At 38.5% G+C, this 15,494-nt stretch overlaps 1 long non-coding RNA gene across 2 annotated transcripts in view; it reads left to right on the forward strand.

The window, feature by feature from the left end:
* The window catches only part of LOC144243107 (uncharacterized), a 67,689-nt gene that overhangs the window by 16,163 nt on the left and 36,032 nt on the right, over positions 1 to 15,494 (forward strand). The window contains exon 1 of one of the 2 annotated variants that reach the window (XR_013338537.1): positions 1,644 to 1,809. The exons of the other annotated variant lie outside the window; for it this stretch is intronic. This is a non-coding gene — a long non-coding RNA (uncharacterized LOC144243107). Of the gene's footprint in view, positions 1 to 1,643; positions 1,810 to 15,494 lie in introns of those variants that run through there. 2 annotated transcript variants of the gene reach the window in all.

A 15,494-nucleotide genomic window follows, 5' to 3' on the forward strand; every position in this document is an offset into this window, starting at 1 on the left:
AGCTCTAGCTGACTAATATATAAGGTAGAGGACTTCATTTCTAGGACACTGGAAATCCAAATGAGAAGGCGAGAATGAGCCAATGGCAATGAATAGGAAAAACCTGGAATTACTGAAATGCAAAGCCCAGCTGAGAAAGGCAGAATCTCGAAAATGTGAGGACTGAGATTAGAGAGAAGGTCAGCCTTGGAGAGAACCACATTATAACCTATCCATGTATTTCTCCACTGATCTTCCAAATGCATCTGTGAGATGGGGAGATGAGGAAAGCCAGCCTTGTAAGGGTCCCGTTTGTACAGCCGTGAAGTGAAAGACCCAGGACAAGGGCTGTGTATCGTTTTCTAACGAGTTCTTCTGTAGAACATTTCCCAAATTTCTATCATTTTAATCCACCTTCATCATTTTTGCCATATCTAAATCGACTCCTTACTGTTATCACTCTCTCTCTCTGTATATCTATCTATCATCTATCTATCTATCTATATTACTTAAATACATACATATAATATATATATCTAATATATATATAAAGTCAATTCAGATTTTTACATAGCATCAGTCTATGCAATAATATAACTGGTTTGACATGCTAGATTTTTTATAATCATATTAGGTTTAGTAAGTAATTTCAGAGAAGTCCATTCTGTATACACCTTGTGTACCATCCGTGTGTGCAAGCTGCCTCCACGTGAAGAATGGCACCCTTTTGAGAAAGGAGAGAAGGAAGAGAGGAAATGCCTTCTGGCAGAGGGAAATGCCTTAGATCAAGAGGGAATGAGGAAAGGGAGGAAAATGAAGATTTGTGTGTACCTCATCTGAAGGGTAAAAAAATGGTTAGTCCTTCAGGCTACCACAGATCAAGGAGTATTTGATAGCGCAGCACAGAAATCATTACAGAATTAATTACTTTAGAATAAGGGGATTTGCATTTTTCAACTGATAGGGTTTTGCCATCCATTGGTACCTCTTTTGCAGATCCGAGTATGATGAAAATGGCGGTAGTGCTGTTCTCAGTCCTGGGCAATGGAGCCCTGCTGGGGGCTGTGCTTTGGAAGGCTCTACCCCGACTCTGGGGGCACAGAGCCCCCGGCCACATCAGAGCCTCTCCAGATCACATACCATGCCCATAACTGGGATTCTGGAGTTCTCGGCTCTCAGGGCTTGGGCCAGCCTCTTTTGCATCCCTCTCTCTACCTGGACTGCACAGCTGATGTGTGTAAACTTTGGGATGGCAAAGAAAAACTGTTAGCAGAGGCATGTGTATGTAGCAGAGGAATTTGGGCTGGGGTGTCCATAATTATGTGTGCAAGGCTCTGCATGGTGTAGCATGGAGCTGAGACTGGGAAGAGAAGGGAGGGACCTAGTCATGTAAACATTAGGAATGGACTTGATGACCCCGGAGCCAGAAGACTGAGCGAGAGGGAGAGAGCATTCTCAGCAAATGCTGAAGTGTCAGGTCAAAGGGAGCATGTGCAGCACGTCCTGTCATTTGTGCATAATTCGTCAATTCCTGGTAGGAATAGAATTGGCTGGAGCTGTCCAAGTATATGTAGATTCTAGATGTCACCGCAGTAACCATTGTGATGCAGACCTAGTTGCGACATAACTTCGGATGTGGGAGGACAGTAAAGTCATGGAAACAAGATGACAAAACAGATGAACGCAGAAAACCATTCCTGACCTGCATTTGGCTGAGACCTTCCCCAATTCTTTAGAAAAAAGGAAATGGAAGGTTGTGTAGAAACTACCCTGACTACTGTTCTTTTGGATTCATTCAGATACATATGCATTGAACAAAATATCTTTCAGGTATTTATGCGAGGCACCAGGGTATGCAAAATAGTGCGAAAATCCATTCCTGAGGAGATCATGTAGGAGAAGCGATTTCGGGTGGAAAAGAATTAAGATGGAGAAGATGTGGAGTGATTTATTGAGGAAGTGTGCTAGGGAGGGCACCTGAGATACGTAATAAGGTGTTGGTCCGCTAAGAGTACATTTGGAGTACATTTGGACTTCGCATGCTTTTTTCTTTTTTCTTTTAATGTTTTTTTAAAAATTTATTTCTTAGAGAGAGAGACAGAGTGAGCAGGGGAGGGTCAGAGAGAGAGGGAGTCACAGACTGAAACAGGCTCCAGTCTCCGAGCTGGCAGTCAGCACAGAGCCCGATGTGGGGCTCGAACCCACAAACCATGAGATCATGACCTGAGCCAAAGTTGGACGCTTAACCAATTGAGCCATCCAGGGGCCCCATACATTGCGTGCTTTTGTAGGGAGATTGGCCGCATTATATAATTTTGTTTAGCAGCGCTCTGCAGTCAGGAAGAGGGATAGGAAAACTGAAAGAGAGGGTTATGTCACGCTTGGTGCAGTGGTCACTTTGAAAAACAATCCAGTGTTTGGTAGAGCAACATCAAAGTGACTCGCCGTGTCACCTGGGCCGATTGTCATCATGATGACATCACTAACATTTTTTTTTTCCTGGCTCTTACTGTATGCCAGTTTCTGTTCTTACGTCTTCCCATACATCATGTCTGGTGTAGTTGTGACTGGTGTAGTTAAGCAGCAGTCATGTGACCACCAGAGGGTTAGCAAGCTGGAGAAGATGGAAAGGCAAAGTGATTCCAGGGCTTGGTGAAGGTTCTAGAAATTCATGTTCAATTGCTTCAGCTTACACTGGAGATGGATGGAATTTCAGTATGAAGAATTAAACTTTAAAGATTTAACAATTCCAGAACAGACACCTGACATAGAGTATTGTAATCTTCCCTGAAGCTCATTAAAAGACTGGATATATTATTTTGGCTGTTTTGGAACATTTGAGGCATGGTCTTATTTGGAAGCAGAGTGATAAATCAGATGATCACCCCCAAATCCCTTCCTATCTTTAAGGATGTGACTTTAAGCTTGGTATTTTTGTTTTGTTTTGGTTTAGATTTCTACTCACAGAAAAAAAAAGGGGGGGGATTTAAACTCATTATTTAGAATTGAGAAGATAGATTTTCAGACAAAATAATTTGGCTGCCTGGACTGTGTTTGAGGGCTGTGGCTGTCTGTGACAGTGTTTCCCTTACTAGGTGAAAAAAAATTTCAATCCAGATTGGGTTCATCTTTCATTTGGTTAAGGTTCGGTAGCAGGGCCATATGAGGAAAGCAATTTGCCATCATGTCCAGAAGATCTTAATTGGCATTTGTAGTAACTAACTTTTAGACTTATGTTTAGAGACATCTGGAAAAGGATACACAGATTTTAGCCCACCTGGCTTGCTTGCCCGTTTGTGGGTATAGACGAATCTTAATTTCAATATCGCCAAAGTCGGTGGGCCATGTAGGCAGAATCTTCTGTGAAGCTGATTTTTCATGCACAGCGAAACTCACTTTCAATTACTGAAATCAATTTTTTCCAATGCCTCAAAGCAGGGACCATTGTGAGGCTTTTGAAAGCAATTTTTCATTTTATTTCTCTGCAGACCGACACGTCACCCTGTTTGCTTTGTAACAGAAGAGCTGATTTGAAGCAGCTTGCTGCTCTGGCTAGCTCTCTCAGCTTCGTGTGCCCTCGATCCTGTGATCTCCTATACTGTTCGGTGTCATGTGGTAGAACCCCAAGATGGCTTTCTAAATAGGGGACGTTCAGCCCAGTGGTCAGAACTGAGTGCATCTGTGATCTAACTGCAGAGGTCATGTCCCCAATATTGGTACTCACTTGATTGTTCTGATTCCTTTGTCAGTTTGATTACTTGGAAGATTATAAGACTGAGCAAATGGATTTAAAAGCATTTTCATTTTTCACCTATGTAGGTCACTTACTCAAAATCTTATTTTCCCATTTGAATCGTTTTCTAATATGTTATACCTAATTTCTTGTCTCTAAGAAAAATATGTTGTTTTCTCCTAGTGGTAAGTAGTAAGTTCACTGCATTTCTCAGAATAAAGCATTCATCACATAGCCTGTACTCATCTCCCCAGTCTCTCTAGCTGGAATATTAGCTTGTAAGAAAAGATTGTGTGTGTGTGTGTGTGTGTGTGTGTGTGTGTGTGTGTGATATAAAAGGAAAGCTTATTGTGCTATATAGATTGTTTCCAAACAACACATTGTGCCTTGCAAATGGTAATTTTAAAGTACTTTGGATTCCTAAATTTATTGCCATTTACAATTCATAGCTTGTAGCTGGGCTGTTAATACTGGAACTTCAGTTACAGCCTCAAGTTTGAGCCCCGCTGAAACCGCGTCCTGGAGCCTACAAAAGGGTATGAAAATACTCAGAAGAGTATTTCTTTTTTAAAAAAATTTTTAATGTTTATTTATTATTCTTATTTTTGTAATCTTTTGTTTATTTCTGAGAGAGACAGAGGCAGCGTGAGCAGGGGAGGGTCAGAGAGAGAGGGAGACACAGAATCTGAAACAGGTTCCAGGCTCTGAGCTGTTAGCACAAGGCCCGTTGCGGGCTTCGAACCACGAATCATGAGATCATGACCTGAGCTGAAGTCAGACGCTCAATCGACTAAGCCACCCAGGCGCCCCTATTTATTATTTTTGAGAGAGAGATAGAGTGTGAGCAGGGGAGGAGCAGAGAGAGGGAAACACAGAATCTGAAGCAGGCTCCAGGCTCTGAGCTGTCAGCACAGAGCCCGATGCAGGGCTCGAACTCACCAACTGCGAGATCATGACCTGAGCTGAAGTCAGATGTTTAACCGACTGAGCCATGCAGGAACCCCCACCCCCCTGCTTCTGAAAATTATTTCATGGCCAGCATGGAGTGGAGTGGAGAGTTGGTGGGAAAAGAGTAGTTGGGAGGGGAGGTCCAGAAAGAGTGCCTCCCTGACCACAGGGCTTATGCAGATGATGGCCTTGTTTCCTTGTTCGCATAATATCCAGGAGATGTGCGGTGTGGTCAGCAGTTTTCCACAACTGCTCTCTGGGGTCTCAGAGAGGGTCCCCTGAGACAAATTTCTTGGACACATCCCATGTGCTTGGCACTGTGCCTGAGACCTCTAATGTCTGGTGTGAACTCTAGTGATAGACTAATGGCTAAAAGTTGTTTTGTATTTTGATATTTTCTGCCATTCGGTTTTTAAAACGCTTGCATTTTCAAAAACATTACTATTACCTGGATATACCAACTCTGTTGTTATAAATTAGGGCTGAGTTTTAGATTTTGTTTTGGGCTCCAGGCCTAAAAAACTTTATTTAGGCCTATAGTATATAAGGAATCATGGCTCAGACCTATAGACTCATTGGAATTCAAATGTCATCGACTCCTATTTCCTCACTTTCAGAAGATGAACCAGAATCCTAGAGAGACTTGTTGATAAACATAGAGAGCTGGATTTTTATTGATTAATTAATTTTAATTAATTGATTAATTAAAGTTTATTTATTTATTTTGAGAGAGACAGAGACAGTGCAAGTGGGGGAAGGGCAGAGAGAGAGAAGGAGACAAAGAAAGCCAAACAGGCTCCACGCTGTCAGTGTTGAGCCTGAAGTGGGACTTGAATCTACAAAACTGTGAGACGGTAACCTGAGTCAGAACCAAGAGTCATACTTAAGTGATTGAGCCAGTCAGACACTTCTATTTATCGATTTTTTTAAAAAAAGTTTATTTATTTGTTTTGAGAGAGAGAGAGAGAAAGACAGAGGGGGGAAGGGCAGAGAGAGAATTCTAAGCAAGCTCCGCGCTGCCAGTGCAGAGCCCTATGCGGGGCTCCATCTCAAAAACCAAAATCATGACCTGAGCTGAAGTCAAAAGTCAGACGTACAACTGACTGAGCCACCCAGGCATCCCCATTTATTAATTAATTTTTAAAATTCAAGTGTAATTACCCTACAGTGTTATATTGGTTTCAGGTGTACAGTATAATGATTCAACAATTCCATACATTGTTCAGTGAGCATCAAGTGTACTCGTAATCCCTTTCACTGATTTCCCCATCCCCCCACCCACCTCCCTTCTTTGTATTTAGAAATCTGTTTGTTCATCTCTTTTTTCTTTGTTTATTTTGTCTATTAAATTCCACATATGAGTAAAATCATATGGTATTTATGAGACTTGTATTTTTTATATATAATCTTATATCACAATTTTTCATAAACAGTTTAATTTGGGTTTTGTTATGATATTTAAGTATTGGATACTGGGTGAGTATGGAGATTGAAGATGATTTACTAGGTCAAAAGATTGCATAGCAACTAATAGCAAAAAGCTTATTCCTTCTTGTATTTTTCTTGCTCTGCTCACATGTGCATTAGCCACTTTTAGCTGCACTCCAGATGAGATCTCTCTATCACCTGTTTGAGCTTGAATTTGCCTGTTTGTTCCTCCAACATACTTGGAGCTGTTAGATAAGTTTTTGTCTTAAGCCACAATCATTACATAAGTATCCATGAGCTTAGTCTGTGAACCACAAAAGAAAAACCGGGCATGATTCCTACTCACGAGATAAGATGAATCCAGGTAAGACAGTGAATAAAACATCTTTTCAATTATTATATGATGGTGTTATGAAAGCCAGGTCGGATATTGTAGATAATAAATAAGGAGGACATATCTGAGTTGCTTCTAGTTTGTGTTCACTGAACATACAGCAATTGCTTTCTTGGTTTACCCATTTGGACTACTTATCCTATTGAGAAATGAAGGTTGAAAAGATGAGTGGCTTCATTTTACACTGATACATTGGAAAAGAGAGCATGGGCTGTTGCGTGGCATAATAAAAATTGTGGATGGACATTTTGAAGACCAGTTAGAATGGCTGCATTAGAGAATCCAAGAAAATGTCTATCATTATCTTTACAGTGCACAAGTGACCTTTGTTCCCATGTGTGCATAGTTACTGCAAGAGCTGCCCACAGGGCTGTGGTTGTTCACGAACAGGGTTAAGGAGGACGGTGGGTGTTAGGAAGCTAATGCTTGCAGAGGAGGTGTGTCAAGGTAGCGTTGTGAAGTTTACTGGTCACAATCCCAAATGAGGGATGAAAGAGTTACTCTTTTGTTCAGTGTTCAAGTTGGGGGTTTGCCCCGCAAGAGACAGTCAACCGCTGACTTGACTTGAACACACTTGGAAGGAGAACTTAAACCAGCCACGATCAGGAGAAGAATGCCAGGTTTTCTGGAAACATTGCCAAAACACAACAATTTCTCAGAATTTTCAGAGGTGCCAGAGGAGTGTTTGCATTTCAATGGAAAAAGTTCTGAAAGCTCTGGAAACTATTCCCAGTTTTTTTCATTAAAGGCAAAAGCCATCGCTGTGAATAAGGGACAGAAGCACTTGCTAGGGCTTTATTAAGAGTTAAGAAAAGGGGCCGCTGGGAAGTTTTAATTGTTCAATCCTTCGCCACAAAGCTGAGACAAAGGGAACCGAGTCATAATGGCAAATAGAAAAGTACTGTTAGCTTTCATACAAAAGTACTCAATGTCTGGAGCCCAATGTCTGGAGACACTTTTCACTAGCCTGGCTCTGAAATAAAGACAGAACTTTCTAGGTTTAAAGAGATATAGGAGTGACACCATTGCAGTAACATAAAGATTCCCCTCTGAAGTACATAGTCATTCTAAGTATTTCATCTCTCACACACCACAAAAACCTGGTTAGGTAGCTTGGAGATGATAGTAGTCAAGAGAGACAACTGCCAGAAAAAAAATAATACTATTTCTAGTTGCAATTTGGAAGGATTTTAAGTAGGCTTATGGTACCAGTCAAAAGAATGAAAACTCAGTACAGCGAATAAAGTGATTTTAGGTTTAATTCTACCACAAGATTGAACGCAGCACACTATTCAGTAGAAATGTAATGCAAGCCATGTAGATAGTTAAAATTTGCTCGTGGCTACATTTAAAAAGTAAAAACAAACAGGTAAACTTAATTATAATACTGTATTTTATTTAATCTCATATGTGGGAAAATCATCACTGCAATATGAAATCAATATAAAAATTAGCACTAAAACACTTAACAGTTTTTTTCCCCCAAAGTATCTGAATTTTGTTAAGCATTCTACATTTAGAGGCTCTCTCCATTCAGATGCTAAATTGTCATTAAAAATACACGATTGGCGTTCAGATGTCTTAAAACATAGGGTTGAAAGAACAGAGCCACAAATATACTTTAATGACGTCTGTGAATTGAATGGAGTGGCAGTTTTTAATTTTAAACCAATTAAAATGAAATAAAATTCAGTTTCTCAGTTTGACTTGTTTCATTTCAGGTAGTCAATAGGCAGCATGTGACTGAGTGGCTCTGGTATTTCACAGGGCAGCTCTAAGAAGTTACTCAACATTTTGTTTTGTTTCCTTTTTATTACGCTAGAAGTTTTTTTGTTTCACATATTAGCTAATCAAGTGAGTTTTTGAAAGTGGCTGATTATACCCTATTTATGTAAAGATGTGTTGGGGCTCATGCAAATGCTGTATGAGCTCTGACTTGTCTTTTGCCATAGGGGTTTGCTTCTCCATTTAAGATTGTGTGCTAATCTTGCTAGAGTTTTTCAAAGCCCTGAGCAAGCTTGACCTGTGGGACGCAAGGAGACATTTGTGGCAGGGACTCGGGTGGAAGAGGAAGATCAGGAGATGAAGCAGGGTCAGAAGGAAGAACATTTTCCCTCCACATTCAGAAATATGAACATTATCTTCCAGGTGATATGACATGAGCACATATTCTCTGATTATTAAACTAATGATTCTTTATCATAAAAAATTAACAGCATTCAGATTAGCCTGAAAAGATAATAGAAACATCCATAATTCTACCACCCGGCGATAACTACTGGTAACACTGAACATAGTTTCCTGACATATGAACTTACGCAAACAATGGCTGCTTTCTAGGCGATTCTACAGCTCCTTAGGAGGACCTATCCTGATGGCTAGTATGGAAATATTGCTCAAGAATGAGCAATATCTCAGGCTTAAAAGGATTTACTTTTGGTTTCAATATTCAGTCTTTTCAGAGTTTAAGTTCCTATCCATGCTAGTTTAAATAGTTCCTTTCAGATGAACTAGACTCCAGAGTTCAGTGCTCAGTCTTGCAGATTTCTCCTCCTTTCCCTTCTCTCCAAGGTGACAGTTGAGTATATAAAGCAAACGATGAGCCTTCTGGCTGGGGGCCTGAACTCTGGGGCAGAGGGGCTGCTCTGATCTACTCCTGACTGAGAGATGCCCTGCTCCCCCTGGTCTCTTGACATGACGTACTGGTACCCACTGCTGGAGTCCCTGGTCTTTGCCAAATAAGTCTGCGTCTCATAATGGTCTCCTCCCAGCACCTTGTGGCCCTTCAGTGGGCTCATGGAAACCTCTGGGTTTCCTCCAGGCATTGCACAGGCCACAGGGAAGCAGAAGTGCTCCCTGAGACTCACTCCGTACCTAGCTTCCAGTGCTGCCTGACCTCACCAGCACCCGTGTCTCGCTGGAAATTGCTACAAAGGGCATTTCCAGGATCCTCTCTCACACCCTCCTGGTTTGCCCAGGTCCTTGTCCTCCCCAGACCTTTCCAGGTCCAGGTGACTTACTTCTGGCTTCTTTTACTGCTCTTTCCTCTTGTTCCCTTGGGCAAGAAAGGATGGATGTAGCTCCTCTGTGTCAGGAGTTCTTAAATTGTAACTCACAGATCTCTGGGTCTCTGAGACATTTTTAGGGGGTCCATGAGATCAAAACAATTTTCACAAAAATATTGGGAAATTGGTTCCCCCTTACACTCTGCTCTGATGTTTGCACCGATAGTACAAAAGCGATGTAGGCAAAACTTGCTGGCTCCTTAGCAGTAATCAAGGCAGGAGCTCTGAACTCTACTAGAAATCATTATATTCATAAAACCATGCAGTACACACCCACACCCTCCCTCACACACACACATACTCATCAAGACAAAGAGAAAAATTCAAACAAAAATAACTTGCTAGTTTCACTTAGGAAATTCTTTGATAAAAGCAAAAAAAATTTGAACAATTACACACCTTTTTAATACTCTGTGGGGCTAACTAGGAAGTACAAGAAAATTGCTTCTTTTTTTTAAGATTAAAATTTTTTTTAATGTTGATTTTTGAGAGAGAGAGAGAGAGAGAGAGACAGAGACAGAGACAGAGTGTGAGCAGGGGAGGGCAGAGAGACACAGAGACACAGAATCCGAAGCAGGCTCCAGGCTTTGAGCTGTCAGCACAGAGCCAAATGCGGGGCTTGAACTCATGAACAGTGAGATCATGACCTGAGCCAAAGTCAGACACTTAACAGAGTGAACCACCCAGGCGCCCCACAAGTAAAATATTTCCGATTTACATTGAATTTTGACAGTTGTTTTGAGGGAAAGCATGTCTGCAATGATCGATTGTGAGCTGAATTAGAAGTTTTTCCCAGGGATCACTGTTTTTACCTGAAAGAACAATGGATTAACTATGATACTGTGATAAACTGTGGTGAACAGATAAACTGTGATTGGTCAGACTTGAATTTTTGGTAGGTATTGTCTCAAAAACAAATGAAGCGAGATTGTCATTTCATTACATTGAAAGTATTTGTGGCCAATAATAACATTTGGGCTTTCAACCAAAAAGTAGATGTCTGGAAAACTTGTATCTACTATCATGAACTTGACAGCTTCCCAATATTTACAGATTTTTTCTGAATGAGATTGTGATGATGGTAACTGTTGTGATTTTTGACACTGTAGAATAAAATATGTCAACATTTGGAAAATCTACATAACTCAGTGAACTAATTTTCAAATGATCAATACATGATGTTTAAAATAATGTATGGGTTAATAATCCATTGAGAATGCAAGATAAAGAAATGGGCTCTAATGTAACAGTATGAATGAATGTTCATTTATGTGGTTTCAGATTCCACATCGTCAGTAACATTTAAGAAACTATTAATTGTAGAGCTTTGGCATAATATCAGTGAATATCTACAATTACCTGAAAAGGTGTTAAAATACTTCTTTCCCAGCTCCATATGTGTGAGGCTGGATTTTTTTCCCCCTATACTTTAACCAGTATAATATATCACAACAGGTTGTATGGAGAAGCGGATATAAGAATCCAGCTGCCTTTCATTAAGCCAAACATTAGATAGGTTGGCAAAAATATAAACAATGCCATTCCTCTTGTTCATTCTTTTGGGATTGAAAAATAGATTTTTCATAAAAATATGTAATCTATGGTAGTGTGGTAGATTTATTACTATCTTAGGGGCATTAATAAATAAATTTCTCAGCTTTAATTTCTAATTAGTCTTAGTTTGGGCTGCATTAACAAAGTTATCATAGGCTGAGTGGCTTAAACAACAAACATTTATTTCTGACAGTTCTGGCAAAGATCCAAGATCAAAGTGGCAGTAGATTGTGGTGATTCCAGGGAGGACTCTCTTCCTGGCTTGGAGATGGCCATCTCCCTGCTGTATCCTACATGGCAGAGAGAAAGTTCTCATGTCTTGTTTCATTTTTACAAGAGCAGTAATCCCATCATGAAAGCCCTACCCTCATGACCTAATCAAACCCTCATTGGCTCCCCAAAGCCCCACTTCCAGATAACATCACACTGGGGATTAGGGCTTTAGCATATGGATTTTGCTGAGCCAAAGACATTCAGTTCTACGGCATGTGGTAACTCTCAATATATCTAATCCATGTAAACAAACAACTATCAGTAGTTAAAACAGTAGAAATTATTAGGGTCCTAAATAATTTTCAAGAGTCATGAAGGGGCTCTGAGATCAGAAGTTAGAGAATGACTGCTCTCTCATATGCCGAGTTTTTGTTCACATTGAAGCAACTCTTATGATCTGGTCACTAATCTGGTTGCTTCTATGTTAAGGGTTTCAATGGGAGCTAAGAGAACTTTGAAAAGTCAGTTCTTCTTGGTAAAGAGTGGCTTTCAACACTATTTCAAAACTTCATCTCAGTAATCAAAAGCTGAATATTATCTTTGTATTTTTCTTTGTCTTTGTATTTCTTCTTTCTGCTAGATTGGTCTAATTCTAGGTGCCTAACCCCAGCCCCAACCAGGTAGTTGAAGTCCCAAACTCACTCCAGACAGGTCACTACACAGAAATGGGAAAAAAAAAAAATCCTACTGTGCTTCAAAGCCATTATTTCAATAATACACATATTATAAAGTGTACAGTATTTAAAAACTGAAATTCTACTGAATATACTCATTTATAATTTGATTTGTCCACTCAGTTATCATGAGCATAATCTCATGTCAGGAAATATTCCTCTAAAGTGTGATTTGTGGAGGTTGTATTTATTGTGTCCCCTCCTCTCAGGAAGGTTTAGTGAGAGGGATGATGTTGATGTTCTAAGAAGGTAACTCAAATGACAATACTGATGGACTGAAGGGGAGCTGTTAGAAATCTACTGCAGGAATCCCTGGGAAGTACAGGCAGGGGCTCTGGATAAAGCACTGACTTCAGGGCTGTGTTGCGGAGGCAGTGGTTGTACTGGAGGGTGAACCAATGAATGAGAGGAGACAAAAGAGAGAGAGGACCTCTCATGGGTTTTTCTAGCATAGAGATTGAAAGGCCTTTATTAAATCTCTGTGGCAATATTCAGAAGGTAATGGTGAATTTTCATTTTTTTAAAATTTTGAAATGGTCAGCATTTTACTAGCTGTTTACCATAAAATGTCAGGTCTACATTGAAATGCTTTCATTTGTATTTACAAAGGACTTGAGGATAACTGTAGTCACAAGCATTATAAAAAATACTACTACAGCTGTTACTACCACCACTAATGCAGTAGGTAGCCAGATTTGGCAGCCCAGTTTTATCCTGAATTTTAAAATCTTGCAGCTATCATCCAAGAAAATTAAAACCATGTCATAAAAGGTTGAATTTTCAAAAAAAAGATTGGATTTTCTTTTGTCCTTTTCAATGTAAAGATGATTATAGTTATTTCAGGTTCATGGTGCCAAAAATTTAGTCTTAACCTATTTTTATAAAAATTGTATAAAATTTGTACCTCCTATGTACATGCTAAAAATCTCAGGAATAGATAGCTCAGAGCAGGTGTTTCTTCTTCAGGTTATTTATAATAAAACATTTTCAGTGTCGTGGGGGTGGCTCAGGCAGTTAAACATCTGACTTGGGCTCAGGTCATGATCTCAGGTTGTTTGTAAGTACAACCCCCACATCGGCTGAGCCCTGCCTCTCTCTCCCATCTCTCTCTCTCTCTCTCTCTCTCTCCCTGTCTCTCTGGCCCTCATGGGATTCTCTCCCTCTCCTTCTCTCTTTCCATCCTCGCTCATTTGTGCCCCCCCAAAAAACCAAAGAAAAGAAGAAAACATTTTCAAAATTTTTCTCAATGGTAATATTTCAGTGATCTAAAACTAAGTTTAAGTTAAAAAAATTATTTGCTAGAAAAATGAGCTCAGATTTTAAGATATTTAAAAATGTGTTTTTAGCTTTTAGGAGTATAGTTATTTTATATGTAAGATGATCTAAAGATCATTGATAATGATCTTTAATTTTACTATAAAAAATCATGGTCAAAAACATCAACTTAGACATTTATGGTTTCACTCATTTTTTTTTCATTCATTCACTCTTCAAATGTTCAATGATTCCTATGTTATATTTCAGACTATGGGAAAATATTTATTATACAAAAATTATAATATTTTTCTTTAAGAACGTTGAAAGGAATATGGAAATCAAACAAAATGAAACAACTAGTAAGGAATACTATAAATACTAAAACACAAGTATTTTGTTTTTCATGGTATTTAGGATTATCTCAATCAAACTGGGATTTGAAAGATGTAGAAATCATAGCTCTCACTTTAAGGGTGATTATTCTGGAGATAGACTGAATTGCTGTTCACTAGCATCTGGCACCCTCATTGTGGAAGGCTTATGCCTCCCCACCTTGCTGAACTCAGACTTGTAGTGGTATCTTATTGTGGTTTTCTTATTCTCTGATAACTAGTGATAGTGAGCACATTTTGGCCATTTTTAATTGGTTAGCTCGTCTTTGTATTATTAATAAAGATAGTGAGGGTTCTTTACCTTTCCTGAATACCAATCATTTGTCAGATAAATGTTCTGTAAATATTTTCTTCTAATTCCTGGTTTAATTTTTTTTTTCTTACTAGTGTCTTTGGATAAGAAGAATTTAAAAAATCATGAAATCTACTAATTTTTTTTTTCTTTTGTGGCTATTTGCTCTCCAGGGAATCTAAGAAACTTTTGCCTACCCTCAAGTCAAAAGGATATTCTCCTATACTTGTATTAAGTGTTTTAAGGTTTTATGCCTAAATTTATGATTCATCTCAAATTAATTTTTGTACATACTTTGAGGTAGAGGCCAAGGTTAATTTCTTTCCATGTGGATTTCTAGTGGCTCTAGCAGCATTTTCCCACTGGAATGTTTTGCTGAATTTGTTTATAATTAAAGGATCATATAGGAGTGTATCTATTTCCTTGTGTTTTATTGATTTATTTATTAAATCTTATGCCACTACTTCATTGTCTTGATTACTGTAGCTTTGTTGCAAGTCTTCAAATCAGAGGGTATGTTTCCTTTAACTTCATTTTTTTTGGATAGTTTAGGTCCTTTGCAGTTTCACATAAATTTAAAAAACAGGTTTTTTATTTTTACAGAAAACCCACTGGGACTTTGAGTGGAATTGGGTTGAATCTACAGATCAACCCAGGAAGAATTAACCTGTTAATAATATTGAGCCCTCCAATTTATATGCCTGTATTTAAGTCTTTATTTCTTTGTTAAGCTAAATATTACAGTTCTCATTGTAAAATTTTTGCACATTTTTTGTTAAATTTATTCTTTAGAGTTTCAGGGTTTGACACTGTTGTGAATGGACTTTTAAAAATTTCATTTTTCTAGCTGTTTGCTGCTAATATTAAAACATGCAGCTGATTTTTATATACTAACTTTATACCTTGCAATATTAAATTTATATACTAATTCTAGTAGTTGTTTTGCAAATACCTTGGGATTTTCTACATATACTATCATGTCATCTGCAAAAAGAGACAATTTTTATTTTCTTTGTCATAATTAAGCCTTTTATTTCTTTTTCTTGTCTTATCACAACAGCTAAGAACTCCAGTACAATGTTAAACAGAAGTGATGAGAATGAGCATCTTTACCTGGTCTCTGTCTTTGGAGAAAAGCCTTTGATATCAGCCTGTGATAGTTAGCTTCAATTTCTAGTTTTCTGAGAATTAAAAAAAAATCATACAGTGTCGAATTTTATCAAATATTTTTTCTGCTTTGATTGAAATGATGGTTTCATTCTCTCTTATGGTTTATCTCTCTTATTTTATTAATATTTTCAATTACATTAATTGGGTTTTTAATGTTATTTTATTATTATTTTATCAATTACATTAATTGGGTTTTTAATGTTAAACCACTATTACATTCCTTGGTTAAACCTTACTTGTTCACATGTAGTATCCATTTTATACAATGTTAGATTCAGAATTGCTAGTCTCATAAAACAAGCTGAAATGTGTTCCTCCTTCTCTATTTTCTGAAA

Source organism: Crocuta crocuta, unplaced genomic scaffold (assembly GCF_008692635.1).
Source record: "Crocuta crocuta isolate KB4526 unplaced genomic scaffold, BGI_CrCroc_1.0 scaffold26, whole genome shotgun sequence".
NCBI lineage: Eukaryota > Metazoa > Chordata > Mammalia > Carnivora > Hyaenidae > Crocuta > Crocuta crocuta.